The sequence below is a fragment of the Anolis sagrei genome, chromosome 3 (genome assembly GCF_037176765.1).
Source record: "Anolis sagrei isolate rAnoSag1 chromosome 3, rAnoSag1.mat, whole genome shotgun sequence".
NCBI classification, from domain to species: domain Eukaryota; kingdom Metazoa; phylum Chordata; class Lepidosauria; order Squamata; family Dactyloidae; genus Anolis; species Anolis sagrei.
The window spans coordinates 27921879-27935760 of NC_090023.1; the positions used below are offsets into that span (position 1 = coordinate 27921879).

Genomic DNA, 13882 nt, shown 5'->3' on the forward strand with positions numbered 1-13882 from the left:
GATCCCTCGTTGGACGAGTAAGATGGTCTTCCTTGATGACTATTTTTGTGGGTTTGTAGGTGGCTGTGGAGCCCTATTCTTGACCCGCATCTTCTCCCACAGTGAAGGCATTGGTTTCCAGGTGGAAGGCGGTCTCGGTCGGGGTTGGCTTGACGCGCCTTCCTCTTGGCACGTTTCTCTCTTTCACCCTCCACTCGTGCCTCCTCGAATTCTGCAGCACTGCTGGTCACAGCTGACCTCCAGCTGGAGCGGTCAAGGGCCAGGGCTTTCCAGTTCTCAGTGTCTATGCCAGAGTTTTTAAGGTTGGCTTTGAGGCCATCTTTAAATCTCTTTTCCTGTCCACCAACATTCCGTTTTCCGTTCTTAAGTTCAGAGTAAAGCAACTGCTTTGGGAGACGGTGGTCAGGCATCCGGACAAAGTGGCTGGCCAGAACCATGTAATGCTGTTGGAACTAAAATGATTAAGGGTCTGGAGAACAAGCCCTATGAGGAGCAGCTTAAGGAGCTGGGAATGTTTAGCCCGAAGAAGAGAAGGGCAAAAAGGAAAGTGCCAGAGGCTGTTAGGAATTGTGCCAATTGAAGTCCAAAGATCTGGAGGGCCAAAGTTTGCCCAGGCCAGGTGTAGAACCATGTAACGCAGTTGGAACTAAAATGATTAAGGGTCTGGAGAACAAGCTGGGCCGGCCACGTTGTCCGGATGCCTGACCACCGTCTCCCAAAGCAGCTGCTCTACTCTGAAATTAAGAATGGAAAACGGAATGTTGGTGGACAGGAAAAGAGATTTAAAGATGGCCTCAAAGCCAACCTTAAAAACTCTGGCATAGACACTGAGAACTGGGAAGCCCTGGCCCTTGACCGTTCCAGCTGGAGGTCAGCTGTGACCAGCAGTGCTGCAGAATTCGATGAGGCACGAGTGGAGGGTGAAAGAGAGAAACGTGCCAGGAGGAAGGCGTGTCAAGCCAACCCCAACCGGGACCACCTTCCACCTGGAAACCAATGCCCACACTGCGGAAGAAGATGCAGAGCAAGAATAGGGCTCCACAGCCACATGCGGACCCACAAGGAAATCCATAATGGAAGACCATCTTACTCGTCCAACGAGGGATCTCCTAAGTGAAAGTGAAGGAGAACAAGCCCTATGAGGAGCAGCTTAAGGAGCTGGGCATGTTTAGCCCGAAGAAGAGAAGGGCAAAAAGGAAAGTGACAGAGGCTGTTAGGAATTGTGCCAATTGAAGTCCAAAACACCTGGAGGGCCAAAGTTTGCCCAGGCCAGGTGTAGAACCATGTAATGCAGTTTGAACTGCATGCTAAGGTCAGAGCAGTTTGAACTGCATGATATAGTCCAGACTGCTCGGTGTAGAACCCAGCCTTAGCTTCTCCCTGGGTTTATTTGTCCACCTGGAGGGTAATCTTTTAGCTCTTTCCCCGTAAACACAGAGAGACAGAGAGAGAGCGCCCTCCTATTAAATAGTTTTGGCTTAAACCTGTTGGCTGCCTCCGTTTCAAAAAGTGGCGCTGCTCCAGTCACTTTGGCGTTTTTATTATTATTATCATTATTTTTTTGGTGGCGCATGAGAATTAGCCAGAGCTCCAAAGAGCCAAGTTGTTAAGACTCCTTTGCTTCTCCTCCCGCGCAATTACACACACACACACACACAAAACATAAATAAAGCCTTTCCCTAGGGAGTGTGCAAGCGTGAGAATGGCTGCAAGGTGGAGTGAGGGAAGCGAGGTGGTGTGGAGATATATATATGTGTGTGGTTTTGTTTTTCTTTCCTGCCTCTTTTTTGTTCCCTTTTTTTTGTCACAGCAGGGTCACAACGGGTGGCTCCAACCAAAACACGAGCCATGGATTGGGAAAAAAGGAAGGGAAGGGGGAAAAAAAACTGGGGCGAAGCCAAGCGCGCAATAGGAGGAGAAAGCGCGCATCCTCCATTTTGGTTTGAGGGGAAAGTGGGGAGCTTTGGCTGTGGGTGGTTTCCTTCCCACCGCCTTGGGGCTTCCTTGGAGGTTCCCTCTCCTCCTTCAGGGCTCCCTCCTTGAGGGGAAAAGGGGCTCTCCTTTCAGAGCCCCATCTTGCTCTGAAGGGATCCCCCAGAGAAGCTCCCCATTGCAGCAGCAGCAGCAGCAGACAAAATGGAGGACGCCACCACCATTCAACCACCACCACCACTTCCACCACCAGGAGCCGTGCTGGGCTTCATTGCCTGGGATTGGTCTCCCTTTTGAGGAGATTATTGGAAGTTGAAGAGCATGGGCTCCTCTTATTAGTGTTCATTTTGGGGACATTTGGGAGGGCGTCCCTATTGTTGCCCCTCATGTTGCCCCTCCCCCTCCCCCAGGGCGCCATGTCCTGAGGCACCAATTCCAACCAAACGACCCCATTATGGAAATGGGGGCGCCTCCTCAATGATTGCCTGAGATTGTGGAGGGTAAAATCCATGGGGGGGGGCAGGGAATGGACCACCACTACCACTGCCACCTCTTTTTGTGGCAAATGTGGTTATTATGTGATTTATTACTATTTGGTTACTATTGTGATTATTGCTTCATGGAGGGCCAACAGAGCGCCAACTTCTGCCCCAAAAGCCCTCAGGAAGCAGCGCCCCCTTGAGGGACGCAGAGGCAACTCGGGTTGTCTCTAACCTGAGGGATACCAAAGAAAGGGGCGGGGCTACGAGGCGCGTGATTGGCAGGCGGGGGCGCTCAACCAGCCGCGCGGGATGATGACAGGCAGGCGGTTGCTCCAATAGCTTTCCGGGCGGCAAAGCCCTCCCCCTGAGGGAGCCAATAGGCGCGAGCACGAGGCTGCCTATCCACCCCTCTCTTTCCCTCTCCCTTCCCCCCACCTCCCGAAGGTTGGGTTTGTCCCTCCTTCGCCTCGCCAGCAGCGGCGGCGTTTATCCCGGGACTGGACCGAGTTAGAGTTGAGGCACTGGCGCGGGAAGCCATTAAACGGTGAGAGAGGCAGGAGGAGACACGTTGAGCCCTTCGAGTGGAGAGAGAGAGAGAGGGCGGTTAAAGCAGGGAGGGAGGACTGCTGAGGGGTATTTGGCTTGATCCATTTTAGCACACCGGGAGGGGGGTGCGATTCCTGTCAAGCGCGGCTTTGAAGCCCAGCGGCCTCCCTCCTCGCAGTTTTTTGTCTCTTTTTTGTTTCCGTACTCGCTTGCGTTCCCTTTCCTCTTTTTGCCCTCTCCCTTCCCCCCCCCCCTCCGTATTGTTTGGTTGGGTCCCCATTAATGGCGGCCGACCCGAGGCTGCAGTACCGCTGGCCGACAGCAGGGGGCCAAGCGCGCCGCCCGGGGCAATTGGGAAGGGAGGCCGAAGGGACAGTTGGGCCGGCCCACTTTCCCCAGAGGGGGGGAGGAGGGAGGATTGCATGCGGTGGGGCTGTTTTGTGTGTCAGTGGCGGGGGAAACCCTGGAGGCAGTTCCTCCCTTTCCGTCTTTGGTGGGGTATTGTGTGTGTGCGTGAAGGAGAAACTCCTCCCCTTTGCCCTCTTTCTCCACCTCTATTCCCCCTCCCCCCCCCCTTTATCCCCTTCGCCTCTACCTTCTCTCTGGGGCAAGAGGCGCCCATTCCACTGGAAAACTGTAGGCCTAAGGGAACTGGAGGTAGACATTTGGGACCTCTCTGGGGCCACGCAGCGAGGCAGGAAGGAAGGAAGGGCGTCTCCTGGAGGGGAAGATGAGAAGGCCCACCCACCTACTAATGCCAGCATTTTTACCCCCAACACCACCATCTCTTTATTTGGGGTACAAATAGAGAAGGGGAAGATAAAGGGAGCCCACCAGCCCTATTCTGGCCCCTTTTCTCTTCTTGACTCCAGCATCAATATATCTTTTGAGAGGATTGGGGGCTCTCCCTCAAAGAAGGAAGGGCGTCTTCTGGAGGGACAGATATGGCATGCCCACCAGCACTATTCAGGCCCCTTCTCTCTTCTTGACCCCAACATCAACATATCTTTTGAGAGGAGGGGGGCGTCCTTAGAGGATTGGGGGCTCTCCCTCAAAGAAGGAAGGGCGTCTTCTGGAGGGACAGATATGGCATGCCCACCAGCCCTATTCAGGCCCCTTCTCTCTTCTTGACTCCAACATCAACATATCTTTTGAGAGGAGGGGGGCGTCCTTATAGGATTGGGGGCTCTCTCTTAAAGAAGGAAGGGCGTCTTCTGGAGGGACAGATATGGCATGCCCACCAGCCCTATTCAGACCCCTTCTCTCTTCTTGACCCCAACATCAACATATCTTTTGAGAGGAGGGGGGCGTCCTTAGAGGATTGGGGGCTCTCCCTCAAAGAAGGAAGGGCGTCTTCTGGAGGCATGCCCACCAACTCTATTAATGCCCCCTTTTCTCTTTTTCTCAGGATTATCAACACCTCCTCCTCCTCCTCTCTTTTCCCCAGGCCACTTTGGCGCAGCCTTGGCAAAGCCCAACCTGGAGAAAGGAGCTCTATTGTGAGTGCTATTTATATATGCTTTTTTGCCTGGGGGAGGAGGAGGAGGAGACTTTTTTTTTCTTTTTTGGCATTTGGGAGGAGGGGCTTCCAGGGCAATGGTGGGGTATTGGGTGCAGCAGGGGGAGCATTAGCAGCTGCTTGCTGCCCTGGAGCAAAGCCCTGTAATGGCCGTGAGGAGACTCCTCCTCCTCTCCCTCGGGGTGGGCTCTGCTGCAGACAGCGCTCCTGCCATAACCAACACCCTCCTGCTGCTGCTCCTCCCCGCTTTAACCAGGCTCTTCTCTGAGAAGGATATCTTTCGAGAGCCCTCTAGAGTTTTGGAGCCAACACCAAAGTGACATACTATAGGCAACCGGCAAAAAGGTCACAGAAATAATAAAAAAATTAAATTGTTTATAATAAAGTAAAATCAGTTTTTATAATATAGTATTAAGGCTTATCAATAATAATATTTACTTATTTATTTATATTCCACCCTATCTACCCTAACCATTTAATGAAACCAGTATTGAAGAAAGTGGTTTTGCTGTGCAACCAGTATTGAAGAAATTGGTTTTGCTGTTCAGATGATTACACAGGAAATCTTGGAACTGATTTGGGGGCCAAATGGTGGTGTTCACACAAACCACAGATACTGATGCACACATTAAGGGTTTGCTTTTGTGGGAGTTTGTTGTCTGGCAGCAGCAGCTTGAAACTTGCTTTGAACTGCATTAAATGGTTAGTGTAGAAGGGGCCTAGGTTAAGTTTGTCTGTATTTTCTTTTAATTACAGTATTTCAATATTAATAACAAGTCAATAAAGAGTTTATGATATGTTATGGGATATAGTGTTTGATCTCTGTTGAAGAGTAACTCTCAAGTTCCCAGCAACTACATATATCTGGCATCTTCCTATCCCCATATGTGCAAATACACTGATAGTCCACTGTGTTTAACCAGGTTTCCAATTTTCATTCCCTCACAACTCTCCCAATGGCCTGCAACCTTACTTGACTTTGTGGCTGGGTAGGAGAGACTTAAAATAATCCAATCTTTGGCAAAGTGTGGTTGCTTCTTCTTTTTCTTTCATGGAACTGGATTTGTTGAGGGTTTGGGTGCATCTTCACAGAATTAATACAATTAGACACCACTTTTACTGCCATGGCTTAGTGCTATGAAATCATTGAAGTTGTAGTTTGGTATTTTATCTTATCAGGAGTGAACCAAAGGTACTGTTTTAATGTATTTTTTAAAAAGATACAAAGTTTAAAAACTTGATAATTATATTAATTGTCCTTTGACCAGTAATTCGCCGTTTGGAGTGCCTCTGGTGTCACTGTAAGAAGGTCCTCCATTGTGCAATGTGGCAGGGCTCAGACTGCATTTTAGTAGGAGATCTGTGTTTGCTCTTTTCCATGCTTGCGTGTTGTGGACTCGCTTTTATAACCCCATTTCTTAAGGTTGGCTCTGCATCTCGTGGTGCCAGAGCACAGTCTGTTCAGTGCCTTCCAGGTCGCCCATTTTCTCTTTTGCACAGGAGAGAGTCTCTCATTTGGTATCGGCCATGGGTGGAGGTTTTGAGTTTTAGCCTGCCACTTTTGGAGTCTTGCTTGCTGAGGTGTTCCTGCGAGTATCTCTGTAAATCTTAGGAAGCTCTTTCTTGATTTAAGGCATTGGTATGATGGCTGATATTTGAACAGGGGGTGGGACAGAGATGTGACTACCATAGTCCTTTCATTATTGGTTGCTATTTCCTGGCGGATGTCAAATGGTGCATTACCGGCTAAACAGTATAATATCTTCAGTGGTGTACAGCACAAACACTCCGTGATAATGCGGCATGTCTCATTAAGACCCACATCCACTGTTTTAGCGTGGTGAGGTGTTCCACACTGGGCATGCATACTCCGCAGCAGAGTAGCGTAGCGCAAAGGCAGATGTCTTCACTGTATGTAGTTGTGATCCCCAGGTTTTGCCAGTCAGCTTTTTTCATATTGTTTCTAGCACCCACTTTTTGCTTGATATTCAAACAGTGCTGCTTGTAGGTCAGAGAACGCTCCAGGGTCACTCCCAGGCATTTGGGTGTGCTGCAGTGCTCCAGTGGGATTTTTTCCCAGATAGTCCTCAGAACTCAAGATTCTTGTCTATTCTTAAGATGAAAAGCACATGTCTGTGTTTTAGATGGATTAGGAATCAACTGATTTTCCCTGTAATAGGTACCTAAAGCTTTGGAGAGCTTCTGTTCAACCATATCTCAAAGATCCCTGCTTTAGCGGTGATGGTTTGGTGAGACACCAGAATTCTTTGGCAGAGAATGCTAAATACCTTGTATAACTACCAAGTCCATTATTATGTAATGCTTTTGTTTTTATTATTTGTGTTTTTGGCATCTAACTGTTGCCTATATGTGTAAGCCGCCCTGAATCTCCTACGAGGTTGAGAAAGCTGGGATATAAATACAGTAGATAAAGAATAAAAGTTCAATAGTATTGAGCCATGGAAATTAAAATGGTGTCAAACTGCATGAATTCTAGAGTGCAGAGGTGGTGGGGAAAAATTACTCTTGGACACAATTGGCATTTTCAGGCATTCTCTGGTGCATATCTGCCTTGTCGCTATTTCCATCCCTGAGGTTGGTTGTCACTGTTCTATTTGTGTGTCATGGGAGCAAGAGTTTGCAGGGTGTTGTGGTTGTTTTCTGTTTCAATGTAATTTTTTATCATTTTGAGAAAATGGCAGTTACCTCGTTTTCCTTTAACATCATGGTGAAATGTTTGTGAGTAGCATGTAATTCTGTGTGTACAATGCTCATGGCCTATTACTTGGAAACTGACAGCAATTAATCAATAGTTGCTTGGGATGGATCTCTTAGAATCCACTGGTAATGTTTCCATAGCTGACCTGGAGGAGACAGTCATGATTGGATGATTCAAGATCAGTGTCAGTCTTATTCTTGAGAACTTACATTTTTAGATGGTGTATTGTTTAAAGAGCATGGATTAGGCATTAGTATTTTATAAGGGTTTGGGGAAGAATAGATAATACATTTTGTTTCTCAGGGACAACTATTTTCCCAACCTAAATATAATGTATTAAGTTTACCCGTGTTTATATTATATTTATTTTGTTAGTTAGGCTCACTTTTCCAATCTCTTACACCCTTTCTGAATCTTGATTCTGGAGTATTAGCTGCTCCTCCTAATTCGGTTTTACCTGCAGATTTTATAAGCGTGTCCTCTGTTCCATTATCCACACTTATAAAGCTGTTATTTACCTTGATTAATTCATTGTTGCTCAATATTATCATTCCCTAAATCATTTTAAGTGAATGTCACAAAACTAAGCAAATACAGTAGTAATGAAAAATAGCTCTAAGGGACCATTTGACCACTTTCTTTATGTGTAATGTTTCTAGTATCATAGATAGAAATGGATGATTTGATGAAAGTATTGCTGAATAGTTCAATGTTACATTAAGAACTTTCAAGTTAAGGTTTACAGTGTTTTGAAGTTCATACAAGTATAGGAGATGGTTTGGTCTGCTTTGAAGACTATGACCTGTACTTTATTTAAACCAGGGTATACAGAAACCCAGGGCAGCAAAGGCACATAAATGCACACATCACTTCAATATTCTTAACTGTCCTGTGTTGAAACAAGAAAGATTTGGTTTGGTTTGTCCAGGAGACATCATAAGCATCCACTTCTTAATTATATGGAGGCTTCTACTCTTCTTGAGTGCAACACATTTTTCCCAACAGAAAAATAGGGGCTGGGTGGGTTTTGATGTCTGTGTGGGCCTTATCCACACTCTCAGTTCATGATAACTAGGTAAAATGCCTGCACAAGATTTACTTATAGTTATGATTACCTAGGAAAGCGTTATGTCAAAAACACTTGATAATATTTTGAAGTAAATACACCTAGATGGGAGGATTGTAATATGCTCACTGTTCAAGCCACATTAGAATATGTTTGAGAAGGTAGAATGATTTGAGCAGGGAAAGCTGTGATTCCAGTGATATTTCTAGTATAAGGCCAGTTCATACTTGAAGTTTAAGAGACTTTGGCCCTTGTCTCCTGTGAATTTCCTCCTCAACTTTCCTACATAATCTCTCAGACTGGTGTATCTCTTTGGCTCTGATTTGTAAACGAAGACATTTGTTGATCTCTGTAGCTACATGTGGTTTCTCCTGGGAACCCTTCTTATCACTCAGCTCTTCACTCGTTTCCTTATCTGCTATTGCTACTTCTGTCTCCTCGGACTGGCTTTGAGACCTTACACTTTCCAAGCCTGTTTTCTCACAGAGAAACATCATTTCCCAGACCTAAATTTCTCAGACTTGAGCCCCCATCACTTTTGCCTCAGGAAAGCCCATAATCCTGTCCAAATCATCAGTTAAACCATCAGCCTCTGGCTGATGTACATCAAGAATCAGAAAAGCGAAACCTCTGAGTTTAGGCTAGTTAGAGAGGTTAAAAACAATAATAATAGATGTGATGTGGGTTGGCTTTTTTTAGCAGGAGGAAAAACAAAAAAATGACAGGGCCATTGGTTTGAGATGATAGTGAAATAATGGGACAGAGAAGGGTGAAGTGTTCAATACCTTCTTTACTTTAGTTTTCTTCCAAAAGGAAAACGTGTTACAACTAGTTAAAATAAATAAATGCTCCAGTAAGAGGCCCAGAGCCAGGAATAGGTAAAGAGTAAAGGAATGCTTAGCTACTCTAAATTCAAGTCTTCTAAGTCCATATGAACTGTATCCACGAGTACTAAAGTATCTTGAGGTGTGGTCTAAATAATTTTTTTAATTGTTGCACAACAAAAGAGGTTCTAGGAAATTGACGGAGAACAAAATTTGTCCCCGTCTTCAAATAAGGGACCTCCTGACTAATCAGTTTAACCTTGATAGATCATTAAACAGTCAGTCTGCACGCAGTGCGAAAGGGATGTTCTGGCTATTAAGAGCCAGCATGGGTTTCTCAAAAAGAACTTGTGGCAAACAAGTTATATGTTTGATAGATCAGAAGAGTTATCTGGAGATAGATCTTGATTTCAGTGAAGCTTTTGGCAAGGTCTCCCATGATATTTTTGTAGGCAAGCTCATGAGGTATGGGCTACTCAGTGTTCCGGTTAGCTAGATCTATTATTGGTTAACAAATCAAACCCCAAGATTGCTCGACTATGGTTCTTCATCCTGGAGAGAAGTCAATCTTAGAGATGTTTATAATTGACTTGAATGATGGAATGGAAAACATGTCTATCAGATTTATAAATGCCAGATTTATAAGTTAAAAATGGAGCAAACTTGTTTTTTGCTGTTCAGAGGGCAGAACACAATTCATATTAAAAGAAAAGAGATGCCACCGAAATATTAGTAAAACTTCTTTACTGTAAGCTCTTTGCCAGTGAAATAGATTGCCTCAGACAGGGGTGGACTCTGTCTTTGGAGATTGGATGGGTATTTTTCAGGAGGGCTATGTGGCCTTTGTGGAACTTTTCTAGCTTTTACAATTACATCATTCTGCTTCAGAGTTTAAAAATACGATTCTAGAAGTAACCATGTGAACATAACACTTGTTTCCTTTCATAAGGTACAATATACTCTACAAATTCTGCAGTTTCTCAAGTTGCTCCTGACATGGAAAAAAAAAAACAAAGCAAACTCTACAAATGCTTATGCAGTTCTCCATTTGATAGTCATTGTTACAATAAAAGATAAAATACTGGAGTAACCTTCATATTGAGGATAGAAGCCGTTTGATGTGATATGAGGCACCCACCTCTGTATTCTCTTTATTCTGAGAACAAACTTGTGAGATATAGATGGTTGTTGATGAATAAAAGCCCAATGTCATCCTCTGAGTGGGTATTTGACTCACTAGCTGTCCAAAACTTGCTATCACTAGAAATCAGTTATAATAGCTAAATTGTGAAAATATGTGTCCTATAAACAGCTGTTGTTTCTGTTGGAAGGCTTGCTTTTTTGACTGGATTATTTCCAGAAGTACTATCTAGACTTCAGGTTACAGGGAGGATCTTGTTCCTGTTGTGAAGCTCTTGATATATACAACTCTACCATTTCTTAAACTGTTAAATTGGCTACTTTCTAGAGTCATCAGTTGGTCATTGTGTCAATTTAAAGGTGATCTATCATGTAGAGAGCAAAAACTAGATTTTACTTTTCAATCGGTGAATTGCTCACTGAGTTTGAAAGGTTTACTGACTACAGAATTAAAATATAAGGGAAAGCTATATTATTCTTCCTTTCAAAGTTGTAGCAAGGTTTTGTTGCTTAATTTCAAGCTCAATAATTTCAAGTGCTAGATGTCAACACTTCACATTAGACTTTTTATGACTTATTTACTGCAACGTTTAAGCATGTGTTGTTTAAGATTGATGAGTAAACATGAAGCTAACTGTAAGTATTTTTTACTTCATTTCTTTACTGTCAACCAACTGGAGCCAGGCTCAAAATAGTAGTTCAGGTAAACATTGTGGTTGGATGGGTAAAGCCTACACAAAATGTTTGGTGTACAGCTATAGCATGTATTTTAGTCACCTCCTGCTTGGTAATATCATTCACACCTAACAAACTACTACAGATCAATCTAATACTTTCCAAACCAGAGATGTGTCACAAGCAGAACGCAAAAACTGAAAAAGCATGAAAACATATAATTTAAACTGCTGAAATCATCTACAGAAATATCCTATAGGAGAACTTAGAAAAGTTACTTTTTGGACTGCAACTAACAGATCCACCCCACGAACTTATTTGTTTCAAATATTTATGTCCTGCCCTTTATCTGAAGATTTTAGGAAGGCGTACAATAAAATGAATTTAAAATAAATAAATAATTACAACTGTTTTAAAATCTGCAAAATAGTTCAAATATTTTCTCAATTAAAACATACCATTAAAAACTGGTTAAAACAATTTTGAATAATCAGAAAAGATACGCAGCATTGATAAAATCCATCTCGCCCAAAGGCTTTAATAATATTGAAGAAAGATATTTTAGAAAGTTGTGGTCCAAAAGATACAGCATCTAGAGAAGATTGAAGTGCTCACTGAGGCAGCACATATACTAAAATTGGAATAGTACAGAGAAGACTGAAGAAGAGATGAGAAACTACCTTACAGGATTACCCCTGTATCCATGGGTGATGCTTTCCTGGATTTCACATGGATATGTGAAACCACAGATACCGGTAATAGGAAAACTTCACATGAAGGACTTTTAGCTCGAGAATACCACAGAATCATGGCAGACAATCTAATAAAAGCCTAGGGAAGTTGTGGATAAATGAAACCACAGATACCTGCCTTGTGGATTTTACAGAAGCAGAGAAGGGAAAGGACTAAAATTAGTTTCAAAGTAGGTAACTGACAGATGCAAGGCAGATAACTCAAGAAAAAGAGTCAAGTCATAAATTTCCAGTGAAGTCTTGATAATATATGGTACAAATATACTTGTTCATAAACAATAAAATATGCTTTGCTGGCAGTATACAAGTAAACAATCATTCACTTACAAACTCCAAACCCCTTTCATGCTTTCTAATTTTCTATGCGTTTCTAAGAGATATGTGATATGTAACTATAATTGCTGGGGAGATTCTTTTATGTTTATCATGACAGAACTGGGCATATACACAGCAAACATATGCCAACATGGGACACTGCCTTTATTTGTCTTGTTTGCTAACATTCTACTTGTTCCATTAATTTTTGGGTCACAGGTTCTTCCTGAACCCACATTAATTTGTCTGAGGACTAGGATTATTTAGTAAGAAGTTGCAAGTTTTCTGAGTGTGATATCATCCATCCCTCCTCACTACAGTTGGCCATATAGGAATTGCTTACTCTTGTCTTGGGAATACTAGATTTCATCAGCCAATTGTATTATGCTTCTGTATTCTACCTGGCCTAATATTTACACTGATGTTTGAATTTCATTAGCTGAAAGGTATGTGATATTTTTATCAATATCTGACACAACTTTTTTTTTGATCATACAAGTAAAATATAACATCTACATTTCCTCAAAAGAATGATTAGAAAACAACAGAAGTCACACACACACATTCTCGGCCCTTTCCCTTGTTGCTTGTCTTTCTTCTTTTCTGTTTATATTTTTATTTTAAACACAGGTAGAATAATGTAAATTTTAGTAACAATTTCATAATTCAAACAAAATGTTTTTCACTTAATTTTCTTAACATTACCGATTCCACACTTACCTCCCACTTGTGTCCCCTTTCCCCTCACCTTCTGAGGGACAGTACTTTTCTTCATTCAGACATTATTGTAGAATTTTTGGCCCTTATTGCAATCCCACTACATATGCATGTAGAACAGACAGCTTTTCGATTAGCTTCTTGATCAGATATAAATCTGTAGTTATAATACTTTGAGAATTCAATCTGAGACACAAGTTCTGTTACATTTATGCATTAGAGTGTTTAATACCTTTTAAGAGCTACCAAAGTGTCAGAATGGGCAAGTGAATGAGGTTCATATGGTAGCATCAGCTGATTGCTTAAGTGATCTGGAAGCATTACAGAGAATTGACAATGACTCTTGTTTAAAAATGGACAGTCACTTTAAGTTTCAGATAGGTTGATGTTGAAGTATATGAACTGTTAAAGATGTGGGATAGTATAAAAGATCACTGACCTATCAACCATTCCTAATTTGCAGTATATGGCGGTTTAATTTTCATGGAATTTCAGGACAAAAGAGACAATAGTTTGTTATTTTCTTACCTTTTGATCCAAAGTTTCTGTGTTGCATGTTCATATTGAAATAATAACCGACAGCTCCTGAGTCAGTCTCAAAATTGTAGATCTAAGTGTAACATGATTTTAAACACTGAAAAGCAGCGGTTAGCAGAGATTAATTATATTATAGACTTTCAGTAGCTTTTGTGTTCATTCAAATACATTCTGAACAGAGCATTTAGACTTTCTAATTGTTAGAATTGGTTTATTTATGATCCTTCATAGAAGAATAAGGAATCTACCTAGAAGGATACAACAGTAACCTCCACTTTTGTGCCTTCCTTAATTTTGGGAAGTAAGGAAATAAACTCATTCCAAGTCTTGCACTTGGTTTTTATTTCATCTTATTCTTACTACTAGCATGTGGATGATTAACCTTTACTTAGTTACATACTCTATTTGATGGTTGTTTTGGTGAAATTTGCCTATTCTCCATTGTTTGGTTGCTGCTCTAAAAACAAATTTAGTATCCCAGTTTTGTGTCCCATTTTCTTGAATCTTTTTCTGATAGAAAAAGTTCAAAGCTGAATTATTTGAATTATAGCTGTGAAGAAATTCAGTCTGCCTTTCCATTACTTCATATAGCTGTGGTGGTGATGATAGAGGTCTTTAACCAGTGGTTGGATGTGCATTTTTTCCGAGTGCTTCAGTT

The 13882-nt window shown here is 42.5% G+C and overlaps 1 protein-coding gene across 4 annotated transcripts in view; it reads left to right on the top strand.

Moving 5' to 3' along the window:
• The first annotated feature begins 2808 nt into the window (after window positions 1-2808).
• The window catches only part of ZMYM2 (zinc finger MYM-type containing 2), a 90446-nt gene continuing 79372 nt past the window's right edge, over window positions 2809-13882 (top strand). For 2 of the 4 annotated variants that reach the window (XM_067466564.1, XM_067466563.1), the window contains exons 1-2: window positions 2810-2958; window positions 4369-4459. The gene's annotated coding sequence lies outside the window, so the exon portion shown is untranslated. Of the gene's footprint in view, window positions 2959-4368; window positions 4460-13882 lie in introns of all 4 variants that reach the window. The other 2 variants (XM_067466562.1, XM_060770963.2) reach the window with 2 other exon arrangements.